We start from the raw sequence: 20,600 nt of genomic DNA on the forward strand, positions 1-20,600 counted from the left end.
TAGCAAAGTGTCATATTTAATTTAGCCATGCTTTATGTTTTTTTTGTTTCATTGGCTAGAACTTGACAAGAAAAAGCAGAAGTGGTCATAGTGGTTGGAGTAACCCTTTAATTACTAACCTAACTATACCTGACTAGTTTTCCAGGCACTATTGGGTTATTGGGTTCCCCCCTCCCTCTGGGCTGAAGGGGTTAAAACCTCAGAATCAAAAACTCCTGCAAAAGAAACCCATATATTTCTGGAAAGTACATCACCAGGCTATGTAACTAAGAGCATTTTGTCACTTTACATTTAATTCTTTTACTATGAACCTAGGTCAAGATGTTTAATTATTTCCCCAGCTCAAACAGTACAGAGGGTTCAATGAGCCGGGCATGTGATGCCCCACTACCATACTGGGCTATTTGTTAATAGACACACTGATCACATGGTTTGATTACCGTCAGAGCTCAATATTTACATTCCCAGTCTGCCTATACCCTTCAAAACCCTTATTTTTTAACATTTAAAACCGCTTGTATGTTGCAATGCCTCACTATTTTATATATCATATGTGACGAACCCTGCTGCATAGGCCTGTATTGCGGGTTCATCTGTTCTCCTTGGATTCGTGGATTTCCTGTCCGTACGCTGTTGTTTTTTCGTTTTCTAAAGTACCGAGTAAAACTACCGAACATCGGCCACCCAGGAGAGGAGTGTGCGGCTCATTAACACCTTGACCACAAATTAGAACGCTGTGGTTAGCCGCAAACACCTCTCCATTCCATCGTACGGGTGGTCGTCGTTCGTATGCCGACCACGAGGCGGCGGCCATTTTGGACACGAGGCGAATCAGCGGTGTTCGGTGCGAAACCCATGGATCTAAAAACGGACTCTTTATCTACCGAACACCGCTGGAGACGGCCGTCTCCCCTCCTATTCCCTGGGAGGCATACGAACCCTGTTCCGTTCGGGGGTTTCCTTCATCCGTAGGAACTTACCCAGATAGCCGTCCCATGGAGTCATTCGTGTACCGAAGGACTTATGAGAGACTTTGACTCCATGGCGATTGGACTGTGTACTTCGGATCTGAGCGCTATTCGGTAGGAATATGCCCTCAGATTCAGGCTATCTGGGGATATGTGACACGAACACTATGGATTCGGTACTTCGGATTTTATGTATTTTATTGCACTTTTTGTGTTTGTGTTTAAAATGGCGATGGTTCCTATCCTCGGAGTTAATTAGGTTTCTCCCTAATTATCCCCAGGATAGGAAGAGATGTATTATGGGTAAAATGGGGAGGGCTTGTGTTATAGCCACTGCGATTGGCTACTGTCTAATATATTTTACAGTCTTCCACCAGGTCCCCTAGGGGAGTGTCTACCTGGTGGAGACCTGCATAAATACTGGGCAGGTAGCCCCCATTAAACACATTCTGCTTGACCTTCAAAACGGAGCTTTGTCTCGTTTGTGGAGGGATTGACTATTGGGACAGCGTTTTCGTGTATTTATAGCTGTGGAAGGATTTCGGATGGATTGCTGATCGGGAGTTACCGTGTTCGTATGCTCCGGTCGGGAGTTTTATGATCGGCTATGCTGGAATTGCATTTCTGGAGAAAGGGGAATATCGACTAAACGGCGGCTTCACTCTCCAGGCGGTGAGTGTCGTAACAATTGGTGGCAAGCGACGGGATGAATCCCACCGCCCTGAAGGCCAGCTACACACCCCGGATTGGAAATGCAATATGAGGAGTTAAGGCGTGCTACCCTTAAAGACATTTTGGAGCGCAGAGGACGATCAGCGAGCAATCTCAAGAAAAGAGAGATTATTGCTATATTGGTGGAGATGGATACAGCACAGGGAAGGGAGATAGCTAATGTGCCTGGCCTGCTGGATCTAACACCCGAGGAAATAGCGTTTAACCGGGCAGTTCAGATAAGGCTGGCACACTTTGGCCCCAGCCCTGCAGCGGATATTGTGGTTCAAGTACAAGCCGCAGTAGCAGCACAACAGGCGCTCCAGAGAAGCGGAGCTGCAGCAGCAGAGGTACCCCATAATAACAATGGGAAGAAAAAGGTACCCTTTGCTGCTTTTAAAAACTTTATTGAGACTGAAGGAGAGATAGACGGGTTCCTGGCGGACTTTGAACGACAGTGTGCTTTACACCAGGTGCCCGCAGAAGAATGGGTTCCTATCCTCTCTGGGAAATTATCCGGCCGGGCCAGTGAAGCTTTTCGGGCCATCCCAGAGGAGGAACTCACTAGCTACCGGACAGTAAAAGATGCCCTTTTGACCCGGTACGCTGTTACTCCTGAGGCGTACCGGAGGCGATTCCGAGACAATAATAAGCAGGCTGGTGATTCCTATGTGGAATGGGCATGCCGGGTACACCGCACGGCAACCCACTGGATGGCAGGGTGTCGAGCGGTAACTGGGGAAGAGGTGCTGCAAGTGTTCCTGCTAGAACACTGCTTTGACAAATTACCTGCAGGAGTTCGAGAGTGGGTCAGGGACCGTAAACCCGCTACCTTCCATGAAGCTGCTCGTCTGGCTGACGAATACACTGATGCCCGTAAGCTCGATCAGACAGCAGCCAAGGTCCCTGCCCGAGTGGAATACAAACTGGCAGCACCTCCAACCACCAACCTATATCACCCCCCAGCACAACGTACCCCCGCTGTACCGCCAGCAACCAACCATGGGCAGTCAGCCCGATTCAACAAACGGGGTTACTCCAACCAGGTCCAGTGCTTTGGGTGCAAGCAGATGGGACATAAAAGACCAGAATGCCCTTTAAACCACGCCAACCAAGCACCATCCTGGAGAAACCCAGCCGGCGGAGCCCAGCAGCCACCTCAACCTTCTGCTCACTGCCTTGAGCAGGAGGAGTTTTGGGGTTTCCTACACGAAGCAGACCCAGTTCACGCAGCTCAGCAGGACAACCGCCAACACCACAGGCAGACCGTTAAGTTGAACGGGAAAGAGGTCACTGGTCTAAGAGACACCGGAGCTACTATGACCTTACTTCAAAAGAACCTGGTTTCGGAACACCAACACACCGGGAACACTGTGGCAGTAAGGGTGGCAGGAGGCGCCGTGTTCCGTCTGCCTGTTGCCCGGGTTCATTTGGACTGGGGAGCGGGAGCTGGACATGTGAATGTGGGGGTTATGAAGGACTTGCCTGCCGATGTTTTGCTGGGAAATGATTTGGCCCCTCTGATTTCTGCCTATGCTACTATGGGGCCTGGCGAAGCCAATCCCGTGACTACCCGTGCTCAGACCCGTGCTGCTGGAACCGGCCCACCTGCTGCTGAGACCCAGGTAAGACCCGATTCCCCGACTGACACCCCAGGGCAGACGTTAGCTAGTTGGGATTCCCCGGAGGAGTTCGGGAGGGAAACCCAGACAGATCCATCTCTCCAGAGGTATAGAGGCAGAGCAGACACTGGAGAGGAAGGAGCAGAGGGGGAGCGGTATGAGTGGGTGGGGGACAGGTTATATCGGATCCCTAAGCCGTCCCAGAAAAGTATTGCCCCTCCGCCGAATCGACAGCTGGTAGTGCCCGCGAAATACCGGCGGGAGATTCTGCGGATAGGGCATGATGTCCCGCTAGCCGGACATCTAGGGTCCCGCCGCACAGGCCATAGGATTATGCAGAACTTTTTTTGGCCAGGGATTAACCAGGCTGTGCGGATATATTGTAGCACGTGTGACACTTGTCAACGGGTAGGGAAGCGGGGGGACCACCCAAAAGGTAGGCTTATGTCGATGCCTATTATTGGGGAGCCCTTTGCCCGCATAGCCGTTGATATTGTGGGTCCACTGGCCAGGGCTAGTCCATCTGGTAAGAAATACATTCTCACCGTGGTGGGCTATGCCACTCGCTACCCAGAGGCAGTAGCGCTGTCTAACATAGAGGCAGAGACAGTTGCTGATGCCCTGGTTAGGATTTTTACCAGGGTCGGGTTCCCTCAAGAGATTCTCTCTGACCAGGGAACCCAATTTACCGCTGTGCTCACCCAGCAGCTGTGGAGGGTGTGCGGCATTAAACCGATACTTAGTTCCCCATACCATCCACAGACTAACGGTCTCTGCGAGCGATTTAATGGCACCCTCAAACAGATGCTGAGGACCTTTTCTGACACTTGCCGAGACTGGGAGCGATTCCTGCCTCATCTGTTGTTTGCCTACAGAGAGGTGCCCCAGGAATCTACTGGGTTCTCCCCCTTTGAGCTGCTTTATGGGAGAAGGGTCCGCGGACCTTTAGATCTCATTAGAGGCCACTGGGAGGGGGAGACAGAGCAGGAAGGTACCCCCATAGTACCGTATGTTCTAGAACTTCGGGACCGCATGGAGAAACTGTCTCTGATGGTAAGAGAGAACCTCCAGGTGGCCCAGGGGAGACAGAAGGAATGGTACGATCGGGGTGCCCGACAGCGAGTATTCCAGGTTGGGCAGAAGGTACTAGTGCTCAAACCTGTGAAAGCGAACAAGATGCAGGCATCTTGGCAGGGCCCGTATAAAGTATTAGCCCAGGTGTGCGATACTACGTACCTTATAGCCAGCTGTTCAGATGACAGGATCCAGCGATCCTTTCATGTGAACATGCTAAAGGAGTATCAGGAACGACCTGAGGATGTAGCCGCAGTGTGTGCCCCCGCTGCAGACGACACCGAAAGCTTGCCCTTACCCGACCTATTAGCCAGAGGTGCCCAGACGGATTTGACTGAGCTCGTGCAGCTAGGGGACAGGTTAAGCCCCGCGGAGAAGGAACAGGCGAAACAGCTTCTGTGGGAGAAGCAGGCGACGTTCTCCCAAGAACCCGGCTACACTACCCTAGCTGTACATAAGGTAGAGACCCCTGGACAGAACCCCTTACGACAGCCCCCTTACCGTATCCCTGAAGCAGTCCGAGAAGGAATGCGGAAGGAGATAGAGGAGATGACCCAGCTTGGGGTCATCGAGCACTCCGATAGCCCTTGGGCCTCCCCTGTAGTCCTGGTGCCTAAGAAAGATGGGACCACCCGGTTCTGTGTGGACTACAGGAGGCTCAACGAGCGGACCACCACTGACGCCTACCCGATGCCACGGGTAGACGAATTATTAGACCGCATTGCCAGGGGACGCTACCTGACCACCATAGACCTGTGTAAGGGCTACTGCCAGATTCCCCTGGCCAAGGACGCCATCCCCAAGTCGGCCTTCGTCACCCCCTTTGGCTTATACCAATTTAAGGTTATGCCATTTGGGATGAAGAACGCCCCAGCTACCTTCCAACGGATGGTGGATAGGCTCCTTGATGGCTTCCAGGAATTTGCTTGCGCATACCTGGATGATATTGCGATCTACAGTGAGTCCTGGGAGGAACACCTAGTACACGTAGGGGTAGTACTGGATAAAATTCGGGCCGCTGGCCTGACGTTGAAGCCAGAAAAGTGTCATCTAGATATGGCTGAGGTACAATACTTGGGTCACAGGGTGGGGTGTGGGAGCCAGAGACCAGAGCCGGCCAAGATAGAGGCAGTAGCGAACTGGCCCACACCTATCACTAAGACCCAGGTATTGGCCTTCCTAGGGACTGCAGGGTATTACAGACGCTTTGTCCCCGACTATAGCTCGATAGCTAAACCCCTGACAGACCTGACTAAGAAGAACCTCCCTAAGCAGGTCCTGTGGTCTCCAGCTTGTGAAGCTGCGTTTCAAGCACTTAAGCAGGCCCTCGTGAATGCCCCTGTCCTGGCTGCCCCCCTTCCTAACAAACGTTTTCTCGTCCATACAGATGCTTCCATGTATGGACTGGGGGCTGTGCTAAGCCAGGTCGGGGAGGATGGAGGAGAACACCCTGTCGCATATCTCAGTCGAAAGCTGTTACCCCGGGAAGTGAGTTATGCGGCAGTGGAGAAAGAATGTTTGGCCCTGGTCTGGGCATTGAAGAAATTGAGTCCCTATTTGTATGGACAGGAATTTTCCCTTATCACGGACCACAATCCCCTTGTTTGGCTTAACCGGGTCTCGGGAGACAATGGTAGACTGCTGCGGTGGAGTTTAGCATTACAACCATATAACTTCACCATCAGCTATCGACCCGGTAAGCAGAATGGGAATGCAGATGGATTATCCCGGCAAACCGACGTCCTTGCTACTTCCTAGTCCGGTCATCCCCACGTTGACCCGCTAAAGGGCCAAGCCGGGTCTGCCGGAGTGTTCCACAAGGGGGGAGCCGTGTGACGAACCCTGCTGCATAGGCCTGTATTGCGGGTTCATCTGTTCTCCTTGGATTCGTGGATTTCCTGTCCGTACGCTGTTGTTTTTTCGTTTTCTAAAGTACCGAGTAAAACTACCGAACATCGGCCACCCAGGAGAGGAGTGTGCGGCTCATTAACACCTTGACCACAAATTAGAACGCTGTGGTTAGCCGCAAACACCTCTCCATTCCATCGTACGGGTGGTCGTCGTTCGTATGCCGACCACGAGGCGGCGGCCATTTTGGACACGAGGCGAATCAGCGGTGTTCGGTGCGAAACCCATGGATCTAAAAACGGACTCTTTATCTACCGAACACCGCTGGAGACGGCCGTCTCCCCTCCTATTCCCTGGGAGGCATACGAACCCTGTTCCGTTCGGGGGTTTCCTTCATCCGTAGGAACTTACCCAGATAGCCGTCCCATGGAGTCATTCGTGTACCGAAGGACTTATGAGAGACTTTGACTCCATGGCGATTGGACTGTGTACTTCGGATCTGAGCGCTATTCGGTAGGAATATGCCCTCAGATTCAGGCTATCTGGGGATATGTGACACGAACACTATGGATTCGGTACTTCGGATTTTATGTATTTTATTGCACTTTTTGTGTTTGTGTTTAAAATGGCGATGGTTCCTATCCTCGGAGTTAATTAGGTTTCTCCCTAATTATCTCCAGGATAGGAAGAGATGTATTATGGGTAAAATGGGGAGGGCTTGTGTTATAGCCACTGCGATTGGCTACTGTCTAATATATTTTACAGTCTTCCACCAGGTCCCCTAGGGGAGTGTCTACCTGGTGGAGACCTGCATAAATACTGGGCAGGTAGCCCCCATTAAACACATTCTGCTTGACCTTCAAAACGGAGCTTTGTCTCGTTTGTGGAGGGATTGACTATTGGGACAGCGTTTTCGTGTATTTATAGCTGTGGAAGGATTTCGGATGGATTGCTGATCGGGAGTTACCGTGTTCGTATGCTCCGGTCGGGAGTTTTATGATCGGCTATGCTGGAATTGCATTTCTGGAGAAAGGGGAATATCGACTAAACGGCGGCTTCACTCTCCAGGCGGTGAGTGTCGTAACATCATACTTCATTTTATATTTTATGTTAACTTACGGTCATGTGACTGTGACGTCATATGATCATTATTTTCACATTTTCTACCTGCACAAGCCGCTCAGGTCCCTTTTTCTCTGTAATTACACATTTGATAAAGCCAGAAATTGGTGACACATTAAGTGCTTCAAATATTGTTATTTTATTGTTGTTCTGTTTTTTTTTAGTCAAGTACTTTTTTATTGGACCTATACACCTTGCTGCTGCTTGACTCCTGCTCTATATATCCTTGGTGGTGATAAATACCACCTACGCCCTCAGGAATGAGCAAATCGTTATTTGCTCTCTCATGTAAGTAGATTTGTAATTGTATTTACAGTTGTGGTGTGCACTATTTTTGTGTTTTATCTTTTCCTATTTCACTTCACATTTATCCTAGAGTGGGGATCATACCACTGTATGCGTTACCACAGAAGCCAATTTAGGAGGCTCCTTAACATGTGAGTGTATAATTGTATGCCAATCTACTTTCAAGATATTGTGTGCAAAATACTACACAATATTATTTTATCTGTTTTGCCCTATAGGTCCAACAATAATATCTCCCATTATCAGGCTGGTCTGCTGTACCATAACTACTTCATATCCTTAGACGAGGATCATTCTGCCCACGCGCTCAATTTGGAGCTGAGCTGAAGCTCCAGAAAAGTGTAAGTGTACATTTGACTTATTTAACTTCCTCCAAGAACATTAAGATAAACAACATTATCAGTTCCTGTTTGTTCTGCTTTTATCGTGAGATATATCTCCCAAGGTAAATCAAGGTGTCACACCAACCCCCTTGTTATATCTGACTATGAGACTACCGGAGAAGAAAAACACCAGACTTGGGTGTTAGGCTGCCTCTGTGAATTGTACTAGTTTCTCTAAGCGCTGAAGTCTTTCCTCTTTTTTTTTTACCAGTTATCAATTCCCATCACCAATCACTGGGCAGAGGGACAAGCAAGGAGATATCACCAGGGTTTTTTCAGACCCTGTAGTGTCTTCCTGATGCTGGGGGCACACTCAAAATTGCGTTGTATTTAAATGAATTGAAAGGGTCATGTGCAGATTTCACGGTGAACTCCTGAGACTCCTTGTTACCATCAGGTATCTAACCCTGCTGCTACTTTTAATGTATGACGGTGTATGTCATCAACAGGGATTTAAAGCCCTGCACTGCATAACAGCATGCCATACACCATCATGCGGTCCTTAAATGGTTAATTTACATATCATGTTTTCATTCTGTTAATGTCCCAAGCAATCAATGTGCCTTTCAGGTATATATTGCATTTTTATCTGCCACGTAATTATACCGCACTCCATTCAAGCTGGTTTCAGCGGGGCGCTAATCACCCTTTCCTGTATGTTATGCTGGTTTCAGCGGGGCGCTAATCACCCTTTCCTGTATGTTATGCTGGTTTCAGCTGGGCGCTAATCACCCTTTCCTGTATGTTATGCTGGTTTCAGCGGGGCGCTAATCACCCTTTCCTGTATGTTATGTTGGTTTCAGCGGGGCGCTAATCACCCTTTCCTGTATGTTATGCTGGTTTCAGCGGGGCGCTAATCACCCTTTCCTGTATGTTACGCTGGTTTCAGCGGGGCGCTAATCACCCTTTCCTGTATGTTATGCTGGTTTCAGCGGGCGCTAATCACCCTTTCCTGTATGTTATGTTGGTTTCAGCGGGGCGCTAATCACCCTTTCCTGTATGTTATGCTGGTTTCAGCGGGGCGCTAATCACCCTTTCCTGTATGTTATGTTGGTTTCATTGGGGCGCTAATCACCCTTTCCTGTATGTTATGCTGGTTTCAGCGGGGCGTTAATCACCCTTTCCTGTATGTTATGTTGGTTTCAGCGGGGCGCTAATCACCCTTTCCTGTATGTTATGCTGGTTTCAGCGGGGCGCTAATCACCCTTTCCTGTATGTTATGCTGGTTTCAGAGGGGCGCTAATCACCCTTTCCTGTATGTTATGTTGGTTTCAGCGGGGCGCTAATCACCCTTTCCTGTATGTTATGCTGGTTTCAGCGGGGCGCTAATCACCCTTTCCTGTATGTTATGCTGGTTTAGGCGGGGCGTTAATCACCCTTTCCTGTATGTTATGTTGGTTTCAGCGGGGCACTAATCACCCTTTCCTGTATGTTATGCTGGTTTCAGCGGGGCGCTAATCACCGTTTCCTGTATGTTATGCTGGTTTCAGCGGGGCGCTAATCACCCTTTCCTGTATGTTATGTTGGTTTTAGCGGGGCGCTAATCACCCTTTCCTGTATGTTATGCTGGTTTCAGCGGGGCGCTAATCACCCTTTCCTGTATGTTACGCTGGTTTCAGCGGGGCGCTAATCACCCTTTCCTGTATGTTACGCTGGTTTCAGCTGGGCGCTAATCACCCTTTCCTGTATGTTATGCTGGTTTCAGCGGGGCGCTAATCACCCTTTCCTGTATGTTATGTTGGTTTCAGCGGGGCGCTAATCACCCTTTCCCGTATGTTATGTTGGTTTCAGCGGGGCACTAATCACCCTTTCCTGTATGTTATGCTGGTTTCAGCGGGGCGCTAATCACCGTTTCCTGTATGTTATGCTGGTTTCAGCGGGGCGCTAATCACCCTTTCCTGTATGTTATGTTGGTTTTAGCGGGGCGCTAATCACCCTTTCCTGTATGTTATGCTGGTTTCAGCGGGGCGCTAATCACCCTTTCCTGTATGTTATGTTGGTTTCAGCGGGGCGCTAATCACCCTTTCCTGTATGTTATGCTGGTTTCAGCGGGGCTCTAATCACCCTTTCCTGTTGTTACGCTTTTTTCAGCGGGGCGCTAATCACCCTTTCCTGTATGTTACGCTGGTTTCAGCGGGGCGCTAATCACCCTTTCCTGTATGTTATGTTGGTTTCAGCGGGGTGCTAATCACCCTTTCCTGTATGTTATGTTGGTTTCAGCAGGGCGCTAATCAGCCTTTCCTGTATGTTATGCTGGTTTCAGCGGGGCGCTTATCACCCTTTCCTGTATGTTATGTTGGTTTCAGCGGGGCGCTAATCACCCTTTCCTGTATGTTATGCTGGTTTCAGCGGGGCGCTAATCACCCTTTCCTGTATGTTATGTTGGTTTCAGCGGGGCGCTAATCACCCTTTCCTGTATGTTATGCTGGTTTCAGCGGGGCACTAATCACCCTTTCCTGTATGTTATGCTGGTTTCAGCGGGGCGCTAATCACCCTTTCCTGTATGTTACGCTGGTTTCAGCAGGGCGCTAATCACCCTTTTCTGTATGTTACGCTGGTTTCAGCGGGGCGCTAATCACCCTTTCCTGTATGTTATGCTGGTTTCAGCGGGGCGCTAATCACCCTTTCCTGTATGTTATGTTGGTTTCAGCAGGGCGCTAATCACCCTTTCCTGTATGTTATGCTGGGTTCAGCGGGGCGCTAATCACCCTTTCCTGTATGTTACGCTGGTTTCAGCGGGGCGCTAATCACCCTTTTCTGTATGTTACGTTGGTTTCAGCGGGGCGCTAATCACCCTTTCCTGTATGTTATGCTGGTTTCAGCGGGGCGCTAATCACCCTTTCCTGTATTTTATGCTGGTTTCAGCGGGGCGCTAATCACCCTTTCCTGTATGTTATGTTGGTTTCAGCGGGGCGCTAATCACCCTTTCCTGTATGTTATGCTGGTTTCAGCGGGGCGCTAATCACCCTTTCCTGTATGCTATGCTGGTTTCAGCGGGGCGCTAATCACCCTTTCCTGTATGTTATGCTGGTTTCAGCGGGGCGGTAATCACCCTTTCCTGTATGTTATGCTGGTTTCAGCGGGGCGCTAATCACCCTTTCCTGTATGTTATGTTGGTTTCAGCGGGGCGCTAATCACCCTTTCCTGTATGTTATGCTGGTTTCAGCGGGGCGCTAATCACCCTTTCCTGTATGTTACGCTGGTTTCAGCGGGGCGCTAATCACCCTTTCCCGTATGTTATGCTGGTTTCAGTGGGGCGCTAATCACCCTTTCCTGTATGTTACGCTGGTTTCAGCGGGGCGCTAATCACCCTTTCCTGTATGTTATGCTGGTTTCAGCGGGGCGCTAATCACCCTTTCCTGTATGTTACGCTGGTTTCAGCTGGGCGCTAATCACCCTTTCCTGTATGTTATGCTGGTTTCAGCGGGGCGCTAATCACCCTTTCCTGTATGTTATGTTGGTTTCAGCGGGGCGCTAATCACCCTTTCCCGTATGTTATGCTGGTTTCAGTGGGGCGCTAATCACCCTTTCCTGTATGTTATGTTGGTTTCAGCGGGGCGCTAATCACCCTTTCCTGTATGTTATGCTGGTTTCAGCAGGGCGCTAATCACCCTTTCCTGTATGTTATGTTGGTTTCAGCGGGGCGCTGATCACCCTTTCCTGTATGTTATGTTGGTTTCAGCGGGGCGCTAATCACCCTTTCCTGTATGTTATGCTGGTTTCAGCGGGGCGCTAATCACCCTTTCCTGTATGTTATGCTGGTTTCAGCTGGGCGCTAATCACCCTTTCCTGTATGTTATGTTGGTTTCAGCGGGGCGCTAATCACCCTTTCCTGTATGTTATGCTGGTTTCAGCGGGGCGCTAATCACCCTTTCCTGTATGTTATGCTGGTTTCAGCGGGGCGCTAATCACCCTTTCCTGTATGTTATGTTGGTTTCAGCGGGGCGCTAATCACCCTTTCCTGTATGTTATGCTGGTTTCAGCGGGGCGCTAATCACCCTTTCCTGTATGTTATGCTGGTTTCAGCGGGGTACTAATCACCCTTTCCTGTATGTTACGCTGGTTTCAGCGGGGCGTTAATCACCCTTTCCTGTATGTTATGTTGGTTTCAGCGGGGCGCTAATCACCCTTTCCTGTATGTTATGCTGGTTTCAGCGGGGCGCTAATCACCCTTTCCTGTATGTTATGCTGGTTTCAGCGGGGCGCTAATCACCCTTTCCTGTATGTTATGCTGGTTTCAGCGGGGCGCTAATCACCCTTTCCTGTATGTTATGTTGGTTTCAGCGGGGCGCTAATCACCCTTTCCTGTATGTTATGCTGGTTTCAGCGGGGCGCTAATCACCCTTTCCTGTATGTTATGCTGGTTTCAGCGGGGTACTAATCACCCTTTCCTGTATGTTACACTGGTTTCAGCGGGGCGTTAATCACCCTTTCCTGTATGTTATGCTGGTTTCAGCGGGGCGCTAATCACCCTTTCCTGTATGTTATGCTGGTTTCAGCGGGGCGCTAATCACCCTTTCCTGTATGTTACGCTGGTTTCAGCGGGGCGCTAATCACCCTTTCCTGTATGTTATGTTGGTTTCAGCTCTGCGCTAATCACCCTTTCCTGTATGTTATGCTGGTTTCAGCGGGGCGCTAATCACCCTTTCCTGTATGTTATGTTGGTTTCAGCGGGGCGCTAATCACCCTTTCCTGTATGTTATGCTGGTTTCAGCGGGGCGCTAATCACCCTTTCCTGTATGTTACGCTGGTTTCAGCGGGGCGCTAATCACCCTTTCCTCTATGTTATGTTGGTTTCAGCGGGGCGCTAATCACCCTTTCCTGTATGTTATGTTGGTTTCAGCGGGGCACTAATCACCCTTTCCTGTATGTTACGCTGGTTTCAGCGGGGCGCTAATCACCCTTTCCTGTATGTTACGCTGGTTTCAGCGGGGCGCTAATCACCCTTTCCTGTATGTTATGCTGGTTTCAGCGGGGCGCTAATCACCCTTTCCTGTATGTTATGCTGGTTTCAGCGGGGCGCTAATCACACTTTCCTGTATGTTATGCTGGTTTCAGCGGGGCGCTAATCACCCTTTCCTGTATGTTACGCTGGTTTCAGCGGGGCGCTAATCACCCTTTCCTGTATGTTATGCTGGTTTCAGTGTGCGCTAATCACCCTTTCCTGTATGTTATGCTGGTTTCAGCGGGGCGCTAATCACCCTTTCCTGTATGTTATGTTGGTTTCAGCGGGGCGCTAATCACCCTTTCCTGTATGTTATGCTGGTTTCAGCGGGGCGCTAATCACCCTTTCCTGTATGTTACGCTGGTTTCAGCGGGGCGCTAATCACCCTTTCCTGTATGTTACGCTGGTTTCAGCTGGGCGCTAATCACCCTTTCCTGTATGTTATGCTGGTTTCAGCGGGGCGCTAATCACCCTTTCCTGTATGTTATGTTGGTTTCAGCGGGGCGCTAATCACCCTTTCCCGTATGTTATGCTGGTTTCAGTGGGGCGCTAATCACCCTTTCCTGTATGTTATGTTGGTTTCAGCGGGGCGCTAATCACCCTTTCCTGTATGTTATGCTGGTTTCAGCAGGGCGCTAATCACCCTTTCCTGTATGTTATGTTGGTTTCAGCGGGGCGCTGATCACCCTTTCCTGTATGTTATGTTGGTTTCAGCGGGGCGCTAATCACCCTTTCCTGTATGTTATGCTGGTTTCAGCGGGGTGCTAATCACCCTTTCCTGTATGTTATGCTGGTTTCAGCTGGGCGCTAATCACCCTTTCCTTTATGTTATGTTGGTTTCAGCGGGGCGCTAATCACCCTTTCCTGTATGTTATGTTGGTTTCAGCGGGGCACTAATCACCCTTTCCTGTATGTTACGCTGGTTTCAGCGGGGCGATAATCACCCTTTCCTGTATGTTATGCTGGTTTCAGCGGGGCGCTAATCACCCTTTCCTGTATGTTATGCTGGTTTCAGCGGGGCGCTAATCACCCTTTCCTGTATGTTATGTTGGTTTCAGCGGGGCGCTAATCACCCTTTCCTGTATGTTATGCTGGTTTCAGCGGGGCGCTAATCACCCTTTCCTGTATGTTATGCTGGTTTCAGCGGGGCGCTAATCACCCTTTCCTGTATGTTATGTTGGTTTCAGCGGGGCGCTAATCACCCTTTCCTGTATGTTATGCTGGTTTCAGCGGGGCGCTAATCACCCTTTCCTGTATGTTACGCTGGTTTCAGCTGCGCGCTAATCACCCTTTCCTGTATGTTATGTTGGTTTCAGCGGGGCGCTAATCACCCTTTCCTGTATGTTATGCTGGTTTCAGCGGGGCGCTAATCACCCTTTCCTGTATGTTATGCTGGTTTCAGCGGGGCGCTAATCACCCTTTCCTGTATGTTATGTTGGTTTCAGCGGGGCGCTAATCACCCTTTCCTGTATGTTATGCTGGTTTCAGCGGGGCGCTAATCACCCTTTCCTGTATGTTATGCTGGTTTCAGTGGGGTACTAATCACCCTTTCCTGTATGTTACGCTGGTTTCAGCGGGGCGTTAATCACCCTTTCCTGTATGTTATGTTGGTTTCAGCGGGGCGCTAATCACCCTTTCCTGTATGTTATGCTGGTTTCAGCGGGGCGCTAATCACCCTTTCCTGTATGTTATGCTGGTTTCAGCGGGGCGCTAATCACCCTTTCCTGTATGTTATGCTGGTTTCAGCGGGGCGCTAATCACCCTTTCCTGTATGTTATGTTGGTTTCAGCGGGGCGCTAATCACCCTTTCCTGTATGTTATGCTGGTTTCAGCGGGGCGCTAATCACCCTTTCCTGTATGTTATGCTGGTTTCAGCGGGGTACTAATCACCCTTTCCTGTATGTTACGCTGGTTTCAGCGGGGCGTTAATCACCCTTTCCTGTATGTTATGCTGGTTTCAGCGGGGCGCTAATCACCCTTTCCTGTATGTTATGCTGGTTTCAGCGGGGCGCTAATCACCCTTTCCTGTATGTTACGCTGGTTTCAGCGGGGCGCTAATCACCCTTTCCTGTATGTTATGCTGGTTTCAGCGGGGCGCTAATCACCCTTTCCTGTATGTTACGCTGGTTTCAGCGGGGCGCTAATCACCCTTTCCTGTATGTTATGTTGGTTTCAGCTGGGCGCTAATCACCCTTTCCTGTATGTTATGCTGGTTTCAGCGGGGCGCTAATCACCCTTTCCTGTATGTTACGCTGGTTTCAGCGGGGCGCTAATCACCCTTTCCTGTATGTTATGTTGGTTTCAGCGGGGCGCTAATCACCCTTTCCTGTATGTTATGTTGGTTTCAGCGGGGCACTAATCACCCTTTCCTGTATGTTATGTTTGTTTCAGCGGGGCACTAATCACCCTTTCCTGTATGTTACGCTGGTTTCAGCGGGGCGCTAATCACCCTTTCCTGTATGTTACGCTGGTTTCAGCGGGGCGCTAATCACCCTTTCCTGTATGTTATGCTGGTTTCAGCGGGGCGCTAATCACCCTTTCCTGTATGTTATGCTGGTTTCAGCGGGGCGCTAATCACACTTTCCTGTATGTTATGCTGGTTTCAGCGGGGCGCTAATCACCCTTTCCTGTATGTTATGCTGGTTTCAGCGGGGCGTTAATCACCCTTTCCTGTATGTTACGCTGGTTTCAGCGGGGCGCTAATCACCCTTTCCTGTATGTTATGCTGGTTTCAGCGGGGCGCTAATCACCCTTTCCTGTATGTTATGTTGGTTTCAGCGGGGCGCTAATCACCCTTTCCTGTATGTTATGTTGGTTTCAGCGGGGCGCTAATCACCCTTTCCCGTATGTTATGCTGGTTTCAGTGGGGCGCTAATCACCCTTTCCTGTATGTTATGTTGGTTTCAGCGGGGCGCTAATCACCCTTTCCTGTATGTTATGCTGGTTTCAGCAGGGCGCTAATCACCCTTTCCTGTATGTTATGTTGGTTTCAGCGGGGCGCTGATCACCCTTTCCTGTATGTTATGTTGGTTTCAGCGGGGCGCTAATCACCCTTTCCTGTATGTTATGCTGGTTTCAGCGGGGTGCTAATCACCCTTTCCTGTATGTTATGCTGGTTTCAGCTGGGCGCTAATCACCCTTTCCTTTATGTTATGTTGGTTTCAGCGGGGCGCTAATCACCCTTTCCTGTATGTTATGTTGGTTTCAGCGGGGCACTAATCACCCTTTCCTGTATGTTACGCTGGTTTCAGCGGGGCGCTAATCACCCTTTCCTGTATGTTATGCTGGTTTCAGCGGGGCGCTAATCACCCTTTCCTGTATGTTATGCTGGTTTCAGCGGGGCGCTAATCACCCTTTCCTGTATGTTATGTTGGTTTCAGCGGGGCGCTAATCACCCTTTCCTGTATGTTATGCTGGTTTCAGCGGGGCGCTAATCACCCTTTCCTGTATGTTATGCTGGTTTCAGCGGGGCGCTAATCACCCTTTCCTGTATGTTATGTTGGTTTCAGCGGGGCGCTAATCACCCTTTCCTGTATGTTATGCTGGTTTCAGCGGGGCGCTAATCACCCTTTCCTGTATGTTATGCTGGTTTCAGCTGCGCGCTAATCACCCTTTCCTGTATGTTATGTTGGTTTCAGCGGGGCGCTAATCACCCTTTCCTGTATGTTATGCTGGTTTCAGCGGGGCGCTAATCACCCTTTCCTGTATGTTATGCTGGTTTCAGCGGGGCGCTAATCACCCTTTCCTTTATGTTATGTTGGTTTCAGCGGGGCGCTAATCACCCTTTCCTGTATGTTATGCTGGTTTCAGCGGGGCGCTAATCACCCTTTCCTGTATGTTATGCTGGTTTCAGCGGGGTACTAATCACCCTTTCCTGTATGTTACGCTGGTTTCAGCGGGGCGTTAATCACCCTTTCCTGTATGTTATGTTGGTTTCAGCGGGGCGCTAATCACCCTTTCCTGTATGTTATGCTGGTTTCAGCGGGGCGCTAATCACCCTTTCCTGTATGTTATGCTGGTTTCAGCGGGGCGCTAATCACCCTTTCCTGTATGTTATGCTGGTTTCAGCGGGGCGCTAATCACCCTTTCCTGTATGTTATGTTGGTTTCAGCGGGGCGCTAATCACCCTTTCCTGTATGTTATGCTGGTTTCAGCGGGGCGCTAATCACCCTTTCCTGTATGTTATGCTGGTTTCAGCGGGGTACTAATCACCCTTTCCTGTATGTTACGCTGGTTTCAGCGAGGCGTTAATCACCCTTTCCTGTATGTTATGCTGGTTTCAGCGGGGCGCTAATCACCCTTTCCTGTATGTTATGCTGGTTTCAGCGGGGCGCTAATCACCCTTTCCTGTATGTTACGCTGGTTTCAGCGGGGCGCTAATCACCCTTTCCTGTATGTTATGCTGGTTTCAGCGGGGCGCTAATCACCCTTTCCTGTATGTTACGCTGGTTTCAGCGGGGCGCTAATCACCCTTTCCTGTATGTTATGTTGGTTTCAGCTGGGCGCTAATCACCCTTTCCTGTATGTTATGCTGGTTTCAGCGGGGCGCTAATCACCCTTTCCTGTATGTTACGCTGGTTTCAGCGGGGCGCTAATCACCCTTTCCTCTATGTTATGTTGGTTTCAGCGGGGCGCTAATCACCCTTTCCTGTATGTTATGTTGGTTTCAGCGGGGCACTAATCACCCTTTCCTGTATGTTATGTTGGTTTCAGCGGAGCACTAATCACCCTTTCCTGTATGTTACGCTGGTTTCAGCGGGGCGCTAATCACCCTTTCCTGTATGTTACGCTGGTTTCAGCGGGGCGCTAATCACCCTTTCCTGTATGTTATGCTGGTTTCAGCGGGGCGCTAATCACCCTTTCCTGTATGTTATGCTGGTTTCAGCGGGGCGCTAATCACACTTTCCTGTATGTTATGCTGGTTTCAGCGGGGCGCTAATCACCCTTTCCTGTATGTTATGCTGGTTTCAGCGGGGCGTTAATCACCCTTTCCTGTATGTTACGCTGGTTTCAGCGGGGCGCTAATCACCCTTTCCTGTATGTTATGCTGGTTTCAGCGGGGCGCTAATCGCCCTTTCCTGTATGTTATGTTGGTTTCAGCGGGGCGCTAATCACCCTTTCCTGTATGTTATGTTGGTTTCAGCGGGGCGCTAATCACCCTTTCCTGTATGTTATGTTGGTTTCAGCGGGGCACTAATCACCCTTTCCTGTATGTTATGCTGGTTTCAGCGGGTCACTAATCACCCTTTCCTGTATGTTACGCTGGTTTCAGTGGGGCGCTAATCACCCTTTCCTGTATGTTATGCTGGTTTCAGCAGGGCGCTAATCACCCTTTCCAGTATGTTATGTTGGTTTCAGCGGGGCGCTAATCACCCTTTCCTGTATGTTATGTTGGTTTCAGCGGGGCACTAATCACCCTTTCCTGTATGTTATGTTTGTTTCAGCGGGGCGCTAATCACCCTTTCCTGTATGTTATGCTGGTTTCAGCGGGGCGCTAATCACCCTTTCCTGTATGTTATGTTGGTTTCAGCGGGGCGCTAATCACCCTTTCCTGTATGTTATGCTGGTTTCAGCGGGGCACTAATCACCCTTTCCTGTATGTTACGCTTTTTTCAGCGGGGCGCTAATCACCCTTTCCTGTATGTTACGCTGGTTTCAGCGGGGCGCTAATCACCCTTTCCTGTATGTTATGTTGGTTTCAGCGGGGTGCTAATCACCCTTTCCTGTATGTTATGTTGGTTTCAGCAGGGCGCTAATCACCCTTTCCTGTATGTTATGCTGGTTTCAGCGGGGCGCTTATCACCCTTTCCTGTATGTTATGTTGGTTTCAGCGGGGCGCTAATCACCCTTTCCTGTATGTTATGCTGGTTTCAGCGGGGCGCTAATCACCCTTTCCTGTATGTTATGTTGGTTTCAGCGGGGCGCTAATCACCCTTTCCTGTATGTTATGCTGGTTTCAGCGGGGCACTAATCACCCTTTCCTGTATGTTATGCTGGTTTCAGCGGGGCGCTAATCACCCTTTCCTGTATGTTACGCTGGTTTCAGCAGGGCGCTAATCACCCTTTTCTGTATGTTACGCTGGTTTCAGCGGGGCGCTAATCACCCTTTCCTGTATGTTATGCTGGTTTCAGCGGGGCGCTAATCACCCTTTCCTGTATGTTATGTTGGTTTCAGCAGGGCGCTAATCACCCTTTCCTGTATGTTATGCTGGGTTCAGCGGGGCGCTAATCACCCTTTCCTGTATGTTACGCTGGTTTCAGCGGGGCGCTAATCACCCTTTTCTGTATGTTACGTTGGTTTCAGCGGGGCGCTAATCACCCTTTCCTGTATGTTATGCTGGTTTCAGCGGGGCGCTAATCACCCTTTCCTGTATTTTATGCTGGTTTCAGCGGGGCGCTAATCACCCTTTCCTGTATGTTATGTTGGTTTCAGCGGGGCGCTAATCACCCTTTCCTGTATGTTATGCTGGTTTCAGCGGGGCGCTAATCACCCTTTCCTGTATGTTATGCTGGTTTCAGCGGGGCGCTAATCACCCTTTCCTGTATGTTATGCTGGTTTCAGCGGGGCGCTAATCACCCTTTCCTGTATGTTATGCTGGTTTCAGCGGGGCGCTAATCACCCTTTCCTGTATGTTATGTTGGTTTCAGCGGGGCGCTAATCACCCTTTCCTGTATGTTATGCTGGTTTCAGCGGGGCGCTAATCACCCTTTCCTGTATGTTACGCTGGTTTCAGCGGGGCGCTAATCACCCTTTCGCGTATGTTATGCTGGTTTCAGTGGGGCGCTAATCACCCTTTCCTGTATGTTACGCTGGTTTCAGCGGGGCGCTAATCACCCTTTCCTGTATGTTATGCTGGTTTCAGCGGGGCGCTAATCACCCTTTCCTGTATGTTACGCTGGTTTCAGCTGGGCGCTAATCACCCTTTCCTGTATGTTATGCTGGTTTCAGCGGGGCGCTAATCACCCTTTCCTGTATGTTATGTTGGTTTCAGCGGGGCGCTAATCACCCTTTCCCGTATGTTATGCTGGTTTCAGTGGGGCGCTAATCACCCTTTCCTGTATGTTATGTTGGTTTCAGCGGGGCGCTAATCACCCTTTCCTGTATGTTATGCTGGTTTCAGCAGGGCGCTAATCACTCTTTCCTGTATGTTATGTTGGTTTCAGCGGGGCGCTGATCACCCTTTCCTGTATGTTATGTTGGTTTCAGCGGGGCGCTAATCACCCTTTCCTGTATGTTATGCTGGTTTCAGCGGGGCGCTAATCACCCTTTCCTGTATGTTATGCTGGTTTCAGCTGGGCGCTAATCACCCTTTCCTGTATGATATGTTGGTTTCAGCGGGGCGCTAATCACCCTTTCCTGTATGTTATGTTGGTTTCAGCGGGGCACTAATCACCCTTTCCTGTATGTTACGCTGGTTTCAGCGGGGCGCTAATCACCCTTTCCTGTATGTTATGCTGGTTTCAGCGGGGCGCTAATCACCCTTTCCTGTATGTTATGCTGGTTTCAGCGGGGCGCTAATCACCCTTTCCTGTATGTTATGTTGGTTTCAGCGGGGCGCTAATCACCCTTTCCTGTATGTTATGCTGGTTTCAGCGGGGTGCTAATCACCCTTTCCTGTAT

At 49.9% G+C, this 20,600-nt stretch overlaps 1 protein-coding gene across 2 annotated transcripts in view; it reads left to right on the forward strand.

Moving 5' to 3' along the window:
• The window catches only part of SLC9A5 (solute carrier family 9 member A5), a 178,793-nt gene that overhangs the window by 3,411 nt on the left and 154,782 nt on the right, over window positions 1-20,600 (forward strand). Inside the window, exon 2 of one of the 2 annotated variants that reach the window (XM_063438806.1) lies at window positions 7,870-7,992. The gene's annotated coding sequence lies outside the window, so the exon portion shown is untranslated. Of the gene's footprint in view, window positions 1-7,863; window positions 7,993-20,600 lie in introns of those variants that run through there. The other variant, XM_063438807.1, reaches the window with a different exon arrangement.

This window comes from Pelobates fuscus, chromosome 12 (assembly GCF_036172605.1).
Source record: "Pelobates fuscus isolate aPelFus1 chromosome 12, aPelFus1.pri, whole genome shotgun sequence".
NCBI classification, from domain to species: Eukaryota; Metazoa; Chordata; class Amphibia; order Anura; family Pelobatidae; genus Pelobates; species Pelobates fuscus.